We start from the raw sequence: 11,643 nt of genomic DNA on the forward strand, positions 1-11,643 counted from the left end.
CAGCAGAAGAATGTTTTCACAGACACTCCTTTCCAGACACCCATTTATCTCTGGAAAATAGCTGTAAAGTTGGCATACCATACCCCCATCATCAAAGAGTGGCTTGTTTCTTTCCTCAAAGGCTGCAATTTGCATTCACATTGACAGTTTACAGGTTACTGTTCCTGCTGTCATTTGGGCTGCTCTTATTGTTCTTTCATATAACTAAGTAGTTTCATCAGCTCTGGAAGAAGATCCAACAGTGTAACAAACTGCATTGTGTAGAAAGCAAGCATACATGACAAACACAGATATAACTCCTCACAAGTCTCATTGTCACATGCAAGGTCAAGAAACTATGACATGCTTCTCATTGCCAGCAAGGATAGTGAGGAATTTCCTTGCACACTCAATAAAGTTCTTATATTGGTAAGAATGACTCCTTTTGCACAAAACTGTGAAATGAAAACAGCACAAAATTGCACAATTACAAAAACGGAGTGCATGGCATAACAGTCCAAAACAAGGATGAGTGCAGCTTTGTTTAAGAATTTAATGTGCCAAATAGTTTGTTTCCATCTTTCTTCACAGTCAGCTCATTCTTTGTTTAATGTATGTATTTGCTTTGCTTCCTAAATGAAAAGAATATTAGAGACATTTTGTGCAAATTGCACAGATATTTGAATCCTTGTCTCGCTCTTGGTTGGAGATGAAGAATCTTGCAAGATTTTATAATTTTCTCCTCATGTCAATAAGACTGTCTAAACAATGCAAAAATGACATATTAAAGATGGCAGTGGTTGGAATCTTGTTCCACAGCTATGCCCATGTAACTTGAAATTGCACAAGTAGTGAAGAAAAATGTCCCAAGGCAGAAACAGTATTCATGAACCAGCTTTGCAGACACGTTGCATGACTGTTGCACTATTCAGTAAGTGATCAGTTATGCTATCAAATTGCACAACACATATTGCTTGAGCATAATGCCATGCACACTTCCATAAGTTCATGCGTCAACAGGATTTCAGTGGTTACTCAGAAGTTTTACTGCAGTACATTTAGAAGGATTTATTTATTTAAAAGCATTTTACTCTACTCTTCCACAAAAGTAACTTTCAGATAGAACATCAAATAAAAAAGAGGGCCTTGCCTTTAGGTTTACCATTTTAAAGACACTGCAGAAAAAAAGGAAAAGGGGGGGGCAAGGAAGGAAGAGGAAAACAAGTGATCCTAGGCTCCAGTTTTTAAAGGTATACAGTAATTTTGATAAGGACCATCCGGAAAGGAAACAGTTCAAGGAGAAGAGTCAAATGGCTCTTGCTTCTCAGCAGGGTTGCTGGATGGCCCTGCTTCTCATCCCTCTCTCTGTTGCAGCTTGATGGAATACCTATTCCAGGTAATAAATGAGGAAGGAAGAAGCATGAAAAACCTATTCTCTCAGCAGAACTGCTTCCATTTCTCCTTCTAGGAAATATCCTCTCATAGTATCAATCCATTAGGGAAAATGTCTGATTGCCTATTTTGATGCAGATATTTTAGTGGACTAAGCAAGGTGAAGAAGTTTGCTTCAGGTAAGAGATTTGGAAGATACAATAATTACAAACTGTCAATTGTTTAGTGTTGACAAGGTGTACCAACTTTGGCAAGTTACCATTGGCATCTTCTATCACAGAAACTAAAAGTCATTTTGCCATCTCTTGCTATAGCCCTTAGACACAATATGGTCAGAGTAGTTGCCCTATAGACTTCTATGGCATTTCGTTTGCCCTTATGTTGCGCATTTTGGCATTTCTCTCACCTCTGAACCTCAGGCCACCCATGGAGCTAGCTAACAGTGTAGCTGTTTATGAAGTATGAGCACTGCTGTTTATGATATATTTTCCTCTGCCAACTCTGAATTCATTTGTAGGATAATTTGTACATTGTTCATATGTATATATTTGAATTAATAACCTGGTATTTTAAATGCTTCGACCACTATTTAGGATGACCACATAAGTTGCATTGGGCTCATTACATATCTTAATACTCCCTCAAGAAAAGATGGTGAAAGTATATTACCTGTGTATCTTTGGAGTTTCTTTTGCAGCAGTTCTTTTGCATGCTTCTGTCTGCAGAAACAAGCCTACTCCAACACATTAAAAAAAAACTTGCTTCCTGTACTATGGCACATAAAACTCAGGACAAGCTTGGTTTGAAATTGCTGAAAGAGCTTTCAGAACATGAGTGTGGTCTCAAGCTTCAACAAGAATGTATCATAGACAGTCCAATTGGCAGGAAAGTTGTGGAAGAAGCTCCTTGGAGGTCTGTCACGGATCCTTCTGTGCTGCTAAACCAAATCATCTCTGGCCAGTAATTCAGCTGTTTCTCTAAGGCTATTGAAAAGTTGGCAATTCAAAGAAAAGGATGCAAAATCAGCTACAAGATCCCTTAGATACAGCCTATTAAACGAATGGCCCTGATGTAGATGAAGTAGCTCAAGAAAATTCCACAGAATGACAACATCTTGATAATGACCACTGTTTTTGTGAAACTCAAAGGATTTAGCCACTATAGGCTTTTTAGAAGAACCCAACTAAGAACGAAACAGGGTAGAGCAATCCAACCTGACACCTCTAAAAAGTGCAAAAGAACACATACAAAGGAAGGAAGGACTCCAGCTTAATTTCAGCTCCATAGCGATATTACTTAAATGTTCTCATGAGAAAGGAAGGAGAAAGTCCTACTAGAGTTTTTACAGAATGCAGCCAGAGAACAGAGAAAAATGCATTTCAAACAGCATGGCCTTCTACAGCACAATCTCCACAGCTAATTTATCCCAGGACTAAGTGAGACAACACATCATCTTGTTTTTCAGTTTAACAACTGTCCTTCCTAACTAACTTTTGTAACCCTCAAGTTTCTGTAAAATCAACACTGAAAAAGCTTCTGTAGTTCTCTCATAATTTACAGGATAACCATTAGGAAAAAGCTGAGTTTAATTCTTCAGGGAACCATTAATCTACAAACTTCTGTGCATAACTATTGCACAGAACTTTTTCTTCCTTAAGTCTTAAGTATGCTCCCTCTCTCTCTCTTATTTCTGTTCCTGACAGAGACAAACAACTTAAAAATCAGAGGACTGGTGGAGGCAAAGTGGTGTGTTTGCCTCACCTGGAATCCTAAATTTGGCATTTCTTTAAATGTACACAAGTGCATTAAACAAACACACTCTTTCCAACTACGCACAAGGAAGAATAGATAAAGTTATCACAGAGACCAGTGAGATCAATGAAAGAACAGTAGGCTCCAGCTGCAAGACCAGGACCTCCCACCCTGTTTTTGAGGTGAGTTGACTGGCCCAGCAGATAGCTCAGTTCTGTTCTAATACTGCTGCTCTTTCTATAAAGTTTATAAGTTACCAACACTCTATACATACCATGATAATATAAGTGTAAGAACTAGTAAACAATGTATTGGTATCATAAATAAACTTTGCCCCCTTACCATCAAATGTGTGACCGAAATAGAAAATTTCCCAGAAAACTTGAAGGGTTTAGCTGATTTGTTTAAAGATTAAAAAGTTGCCAAACTGAAGGATTGGATGATTAAAATGAGATCGAAGGATCAGATTATAGTTAAACTTCAAACTAATAAACTATCATGGTATAATTATACCCAATTAGATAGTTGGACAAATGGCAAATGTAGAGCATGTACTAAGTATGAACAATTTCTATCATCACATGAAGACATGCAGAAAGATGCTTTGAGGAAGTGATTAGTAAGTAGAATTTATAACCTAATTTTGGAACAAGAGGAAAAAGAGACTGAAATAGAGGGTTTGAAATAAATTTGGGAACATGCTTTAAAGACAGAAATTAAAACAGAGGATTGGACAAAAATTTGGAAGATAAGAGTTTTAAGATTAATGTCAGTAAGAATAAAGGGGGAAAAAATAAAATTAGTTTAAGGTGGTACATGACTCAGGTGAAACTGAACATAATAAATTCAGACTATTCTAAGGCCTGTTGGAAATATGATGAAGAAATTGGCACGTATTATCATATCTGGTGGGAGTGTAAATTGATTCAGAAATTTTGGAAATTGATTTTAAGGAAATAACTTAACGTTAAAATTGCTTTGCTGTCAATTTTTGATAAGATAGAACTTGATTATTGCTCAAAGGAACTGACTTCTAATTTTATGACAAATGCTAGAATATTAATAGCTAGATTCTGGAAAGATAAAAATGATATTAAATTAGAAGATTGGTATAATGAAGTATGGAACATTGTGTTAAATGATAAATTGACTACTGAACTTAAGATGAAAAGAGGGGAAATAAGTTTAAATATTTTTATGCTATTTGGGGTAGATTTATTGAATTTGTATTAGTGAAAGGAAAGGGGAAAGACTCTGAGCAACAATCAATACAATTTTGGAAAGGAGATTCGCAATAAAAGTATTTCTCCAAAGGGTCCCGTGGATATGGGGGTGCACTGTGTTTTAGATTGTATTAGTAAGCATTTTGTATTCTTGGATTTGTTTTGGAAATTTAAAAAAAATAAAATTATTTTTTAAAAGTAATTATTTTATGCAAATCACAGATGTTTTGTAGGGGAAATAGATGTTTAAGGGGCTGTTTTTAAACACTAGAAGTGCAAAACAGCATGGGGACACCCCTCCACTGGTAAATTTTCATCAGTGAGGAAAGGGCATTACAGAAGAAAAGTGACATTGGGAATTCATTCAACCAAGATCCAAACTGCAAGTTTAAGGATGCCAACAGGTTTAAGCATGTCTGGTTCAACATTTTCTCTCCCATCTGAAGAGTAGATCCTTAGGCAACAGCACACATGGCTTTTGAACAGATCTTTAATGGATTTTTAAGAAATACAGGCTCAAATCCCCCTTTGGCATGTGACCTGTGCTGTCCTTTGGATCCTGGCCACTCTGTGGTGCAGAAGACGAAGAGAGATGCTTGTCAATGGATTAAAAGCCAACTGCATAAACATTCCAAGCAACTCATTAAAGAGGAGGGGGGGAAGCAAAACTCAGGAAACATTCAGGGGGTTAATTCTTTCACTTCTCTTTCCTTGTGGGGGGAATCAAAATATCACATCACATGGACCCTGTTCCGTGTTTTTCGCTCCAACAGACATTTTCTTTGTACGTTTTCAGCAAGCAAGCTACCAGTGGGAAAGAAATGCCTCTTTGAAAAGGACTCCGCTTACACAGTTACCAATTCACGTTCATTTCGACTCATCTTCCCACAAAAATAATAAAGATGGGAATTCAGTCAGGTAGGGTGCTTTTCATCGCAGCTGGCGCTGGCAAAACACCAGCATTTTCACCTGATTTCAACAGATTTTTTTTTTTAAGCAGTCATTTCACTCTTCAGGTGGGTGGTCGTTTCTTCTGGGACTCAGGTGAACATTGAAGTGCCCCCCTGCCATTAAAAAAAAGCCCTCGGACTTTTAGTAGTTCTTCAAGGACTGGCTATTTCTAAAATGTCTGTCTCACGCTGTTGGTAATATGCTAAGATCTCATCAGAAACTCCTAGCGGTGGTGATTATACAGCCGTTTGGGCTGAAAAGAGCTCCAGATTGACCCCTCCTTGAACAAAAACAAATGGGAAACATTCATCTGGCAAACCACATCAGTGAGGCCCACGCCACATCAAGACGGCACCAACCTCTTGCAAAGAACATGTGGACCACACTAATCATGTGCATGTAATATTAGATATCTGAAAGCATGCATCCTGTTCCTTTTGCAATGTGCCAGCCACATTCATAGCATGCCTAAACCACCTGAAAGACCCATCTGCTAAAATTAATCATACAGTCCACATTGCTGTGGACCAGAATCCATAAAATAAATTTCAGGTAAATCAGCTCTTTATCAGTTAGCTTGTTTTGGGGCTGAAAGTGACCAAAGGGAGAAGTCAAATTGCTCATGGAGACGTGCAGTTTAGAACAAATAGATGTGTCTATTAGAAAAAGAAAAAGTACCAGAGGGAAGTAACTAACATGAAATAGAATTTTACACACAGTCTGGCAGATATTTGAAAAATCGCTTATATATGAATGTTTGAAAAAATGTTTTCAATGCTAGTCTGCCCACTTTCTTCCCTTTTCTTCATTGCCGTGGTCCTGGTGGGGGTTGGGGGGGGGAAGAGGCTTCTCAAGCCACTGTGTCCAGAGAGTCTGGGCTTCTCTAGCTGATGGCTGTGCTCCAAGATGCTCCACCGTCTCTGACACCTCCTGCACTGTCTGTGCCTGGCTGAGCAAAACATGGCTGCTGCCAGTCACCTCTTTGGACATACCACACTTATTGGGATGTGGAATAGTGTGGTTGTTTGCAGTAACTGTGTCTCCTGACCATGTGGCCTCTTGCTGACGGTGCCATTCTCTGTGCTGTCCACCTCAACTCTTCTTCGGTAGCAGCCCTGCAAAAAAAAACAGTAGCTGAGTATGCTCTTGAACCTAGCCTGTGGGTATCATTGCATTTTTTTAAATAAAAAACACGTTATTTTATATAGTCACTTCACCCAGACATGGCTCAGTCCTGGCTTTCCCATTGGCCAAGGGCAGCCAAGCACAGAAAGAAGCTACCACTTTTGGGAAACCTCCTGCCGCAACAGAAAATGGTGGCATGAGCTGCCCCAGCTTCCATCACGGTCCACCATAAAAAAACACCATTTCCTGAAGGAAAACAATAAAAATTCTACACCAAACATAGTTTAAAAAAATGCACACACAGACTGAAAAAGCCCCCTTATACCCTCTGTTGTTGCTGTTGCTCTTATATGCTATCAAATTGCCTCAGGTTTATAGCCATCCTAATAAGGGCTTCGAACAAAGTGACATGTTCGAATTGTATTTCACCATTACTGCTTCACAGTCATTTGCGGGGGGGGGGGGGGGGAAGCGTAACAAAATTGTCAACCATACCTCCTAAGGACAGATGGGACATTTTTATCATTTTTTTAAAAAATAGGGAGTGTTGGGGAGCTGGGGCAGGGGTGGCAGTGGTGGCCCATGCAGATCACAGGCTGTCCATCCCTCATTTAGAGTGATCCTATATTTTTCTTTCTGAAAGTAAGTGGACTCATACTCAGTGGGACATATCTCTGAGCAGACGTGCATAGGAGTGTGCTGGATTAATATTCCACCCATTTGGGAATACATGCATTAAAGTCAGTGGGACTTCTTGTTGACCAGGCATACAGAGGAATATAGGAATCTCTAAATGTTTATTCTGCATCATTTTGGAAGTCTGGGAGCATATGATAAAAACAGAGAGGCTTGGGGTTTCTAAAAACTTTTCTGTAGAAATATAGGTAATCTCCCCACATTGTAAGTATTATGTGCACATGCGCTTAGCAAACAGACAAACTAATTGCATTGTTTTGACCAAAGGGCAATCAGAGAGTTCCAGATATGTTGGAACTAGCCTTGAACATTTTTTTAGTGGAAATGTGAGGCATAAATGTAATAAACAATAAAGAAACTGTAGAAAATACCTTTAATTTTCTCTTAAAAATTGCAAAAAATAAAGAAATATTGCTTTACAATATCTTCAAGTATTTAACAGCCTAAACAGAGGTCAGTAACACACTCTTATGAGGGTGCATTTGGAAGTCAGTTCCACTGAATTTAACAGGGCTTCTTCCTTGAGTGTCAGAGCTTAGCTTCAGTGTACACGGAGATGGTTCTTTATCCTTTGGAGCTTTCCAACCGCATCATACCATATCTGCAATCTTTTGACATTTGCCAAGAATACACTGCTCTAGCTTGTTTTTAGATCTCCTTTTTTTTTTTTTACCTAGTAGCTTCCCTGAGCTGGGTTTGTGCTATAACATTAAACCAACCAGTAAACAAGAATTATTGCACAAAATAGGCCTTCCTGCAACCACTGCAGTTTCAGCCCTGGTTGATATACCATTTGGCTGAGTGAGGTGGCCCCCACAGGCAGCAGATTTATTGTCACAAAAGAGCAGCAAATGGTTTTGTTATTATTATACTGCAAGGTAGCAAGGGGAGGTCCCTGTGAAATTTTCTGCCTCAGAAACCAAAATAACACATCTGGCTTTAAGTGTTCTGTAATGTGGCATAGTGGTTGGTGGAAGGATATTTGTTGCTTGCCTCAGGTGGCAAAATGTCTTAGTCCAGTAAGTTTCCAAATTACTCATCCTTGAACGTGCAGCCTTTATTGTTTGGATTTACTAAGAGGACATGAACATGGAAATGATTTCTTCCTGTGACACGTACACAATCAGTAGGCTTAAAATTCAGAAAATATGATCTCTGGAAATATCCAGACATCACTACAGTCTGAGGGAACATGTACACAGCAAGTGCCCTGCTGAACTCATTGAGATCATGACTGACCACTGGACAAGTAGTCCTGCCCTAAAATATATCTCCGTTAGGAAGTTTATTTTGCTGTGGCTCCCGCTGTGCTCATTAGATGTTTTGAAAGGAAGCCTGATGCAGTGCATTATCACTGATGTGGTCTGCATGTGTGTTTTTCCACTAAGCTTTCCCAACTGTTTTTAATTCAACAGTTCAGCCAGTTCAGCCAGTTTCCCCCTTTTAACCACAGTGATACTTACAGTAACATGACTAAAGGACAGTTGCTTCCTGCTTGTCTCACCTGACCCAGCTATCTAATTAGCAGACCTATTTATTTACACCATTCAGTATCCACTCTTCCTTCCAAGAATCCTAGAAGAGCTCACAACAGGAAACCAAACAATAACATAGCTAACAAATTTATTTGGTCTTTGACCTTAAATAAATAAATTAACGGAAGACAACATGTTCCTTTCCCACTGTCAGAGCAATGGCTTGAAACTAGAGCTGCAAGGCTTCTTATAGTGATGCTCAATGAAGCATTGTGTGCTGAGATTTGCAACAGAATTATGAATGCAAAAGTTCAACAGAATCATGTTCTCTTCAACCAAGGTCCATTTCATGAGTAGTTGTGCTTCTGCAAGGCATGTACATGATGGTACCCTGTACTAACTTGCACAAGAGGAAGCTCTCTTGCTCCCAATGAAGCATTATATGCTTGTATGACAGCAAAGCAGCAATCAAATAAGAACTCCATGTATAGATGCTTGCACTACAATAGAGCTCAACAGAGCTCTACCCCATAGTATAAATAACTAAGCATGAACATACAGAATGAGAACACTATCATTGTCATATGCAATATTAACATGGGACTATAAAGTAGATGTTTTTAATCTAAATATAGCTGTATATTGTCTACCTTCCTATTTAATTTATATTCAGAATACATCATGCGAAGGGCTGGACTGTAGGAATCCCAAGCCAGAGTTAAGACTGCTGGAAGAAATATCAAGAACCTCAGATTTGCAGATGATACCACTCTGATGGCAGAAAGTGAGGAGGAATTAAAGAACCTCTTAATGAGGGTGAAAGAGGAGAGCACCAAAAAAGGTCTGAAGCTCAAGATCAAAAAAACTAAGATCATGGCCACTGGTCCCATCACCTCCTGGCAAATAGAAGGAGACTATATGGAGGCAGTGACAGATTTTACTTTCTTGGGCTCCATGATCACTGCAGATGGTGACAGCAGCCACAAAATTAAAAGAGGCCTGCTTCTTGGGAGGAAAGCAATGACAAACCTCAACAGCATCTTAAAAAGCAGAGACATCACCTTGCCAACAAAGGTCCGCATAGTCAAAGCTATGGTTTTTCCAGTAGCAATATATGGAAGTGAGAGCTGGACCATAAAGAAAGCTGAACGCCAAAGAATTGTTGCTTTTGAATTGTGGTGCTGGAAGAGACTCTTGAGAGTCCCCTGGACTGCAAGGAGTTTAAACCTATCCATTTTGAAGGAAATCAAGTCTGAGTGCTCACTGGAAGTACAGATCCTGAAGATGGGGCTCCAATATTTTGGCCATCTGATGGGAAGAGAAGACTCCTTGGAAAATACCCTGATGTTGGGAAAGTGTGAAGGCAAGAGGAGAAGGGGATGACAGAGGATGAGATGGTTGGACAGCTAGTGTTGTTGTTTAGTCATTAAGTTGTGTCCGGCTCTTTGTGACAGCTAGTGTACAGAAGGGCAAATGGCAAAGGGGAAGGCTCTAAAAACTTACTCTCCTAAAGCTCCCAGAACAGTGGTTGTTTTTGTTTTCCCTCCACCATGCCATACTGTGATGTGTTACAGATGGCTAAGTGAGCAGGGAATTCATCAGACATTCTACAATATAGGCCCTCTAATCCCCAAATCTGATCAATCTTGGTTTCTTAGAGATATCCATTAAGGATCTGGCAAAGATATTAAAAGAGTAGCACAGGAAGAAGCATGCAGAGTCCTCCTGCCAATATAGGTGGAGAGATAAGGATATTTTCAACTAGAGATGGGCACAAACATCAGTTCAGAGGTCTGGCTCAATTCGTAGCCACACTCAAATAGGTACTGTGCAGGCATGGTGCCTCCCTGCATGCTTGCCCATTCCTCAGGCAACATGCGCTTCCCTCCCCACCTTGCCAGCATGACTATCCACTCACCTTTTGCAGCATGCTCTTCCCTCTTCTGCCTTCTCTGTCAGCCATCCACTGAGACAAAGAGGCAGAGCAGGGACTGCGTGGGCGGCTGACAGAGAAGGCAGAAAAGGGAAGAGACACTGAAAAAAAGTGAGTGCGTAGTCACATTGAAGAGGCAGGGAGGGAAGTGTGTGTCACCCAAGCAATGGGTGAGCATGCAGGGAAGAGGAGAGGGCACCATGCCTGCACAACTCCTGTGCGAATTCAGCAACGAATTGGGCCGGACCTCCAAACAGAGATTCATGCAATCTATATTTGCAAGAAATATTTGTATGCTTAACTATAGAAAAAATTGTGGGGGAAACTAATGAATGTGCAGTTGTGATTACTCAGCATATTTATGGACTAGAGTTTTGCATTTCATTTGTTACATCTAGAAATGTTTTGGCATTTTCTTTAAACTGTGCAAAGAACAAAAGCTACCCCAGAAATGAATGACCTTGGGTTTTTTCCTGTCTGTCTGTCTGCCTCTTTTCAGAAACCTTGGTTCTCTGGCCCAGGTATTATTTTCCTAAAGACAGTGAAAGTACAGGAAGGACTGAAAGACTTATTTTATTCATTTTGTTTTACCAACATGAAATCTGAGAGCTTAGTAAAGCATGCAAAGTATTTGGACCAACACAAGAGTTCCCACAGTAGGTACAACACAGAATGTGGCACAGTCCAGAGCACAAGGACCAAATTACCACAAAAATTGTGCTTTTTTTCCAACTCATTGCAGACATATCACATTAATTTCCCTGCATTCATTCCCTTCCAATAATTGCAAGCAAGCAAACTGATTGCTGGAGAGAGAAAAAACACACTGTAAAGGAGTCCCAGAAGGCCCTGATGCTGGGCTGACCCCTGTGTCTTCCACACCAGTTAAGCCCAGGGTAACCTTCCTGGGGCTACATTATCCCTGGAAGATCACCCCACAATGACCCCACCAGAGTTGCCTATAGAAATGGAGGACACCGTAGCATTGGGAGAGGAGGGGGAAGTGAAGGTATAAAGTGTAGGGAGGATGAATCAAAGTGAGGAACAGTTAGAGGCGATGAAGGCATGTGGTAGCAGAGCATTATAGAGGCAGAGGAAGGGGAGAAAGGAGAAACCT

General features: G+C 40.0%; 1 long non-coding RNA gene across 1 annotated transcript; it reads right to left on the reverse strand.

The window, feature by feature from the left end:
- Window positions 1–714: 714 nt before the first annotated feature.
- Window positions 715–10,692, reverse strand: LOC144585970 (uncharacterized). Its single transcript, XR_013540623.1, has 2 exons — window positions 10,512–10,692; window positions 715–6,412 (listed from the first exon to the last, which is right to left on the reverse strand). It is a non-coding gene; the product is annotated as an uncharacterized LOC144585970 (long non-coding RNA).
- Window positions 10,693–11,643: the final 951 nt, after the last annotated feature.

Source organism: Pogona vitticeps, chromosome 1, assembly GCF_051106095.1.
Source record: "Pogona vitticeps strain Pit_001003342236 chromosome 1, PviZW2.1, whole genome shotgun sequence".
In the NCBI taxonomy this organism is placed as follows: domain Eukaryota; kingdom Metazoa; phylum Chordata; class Lepidosauria; order Squamata; family Agamidae; genus Pogona; species Pogona vitticeps.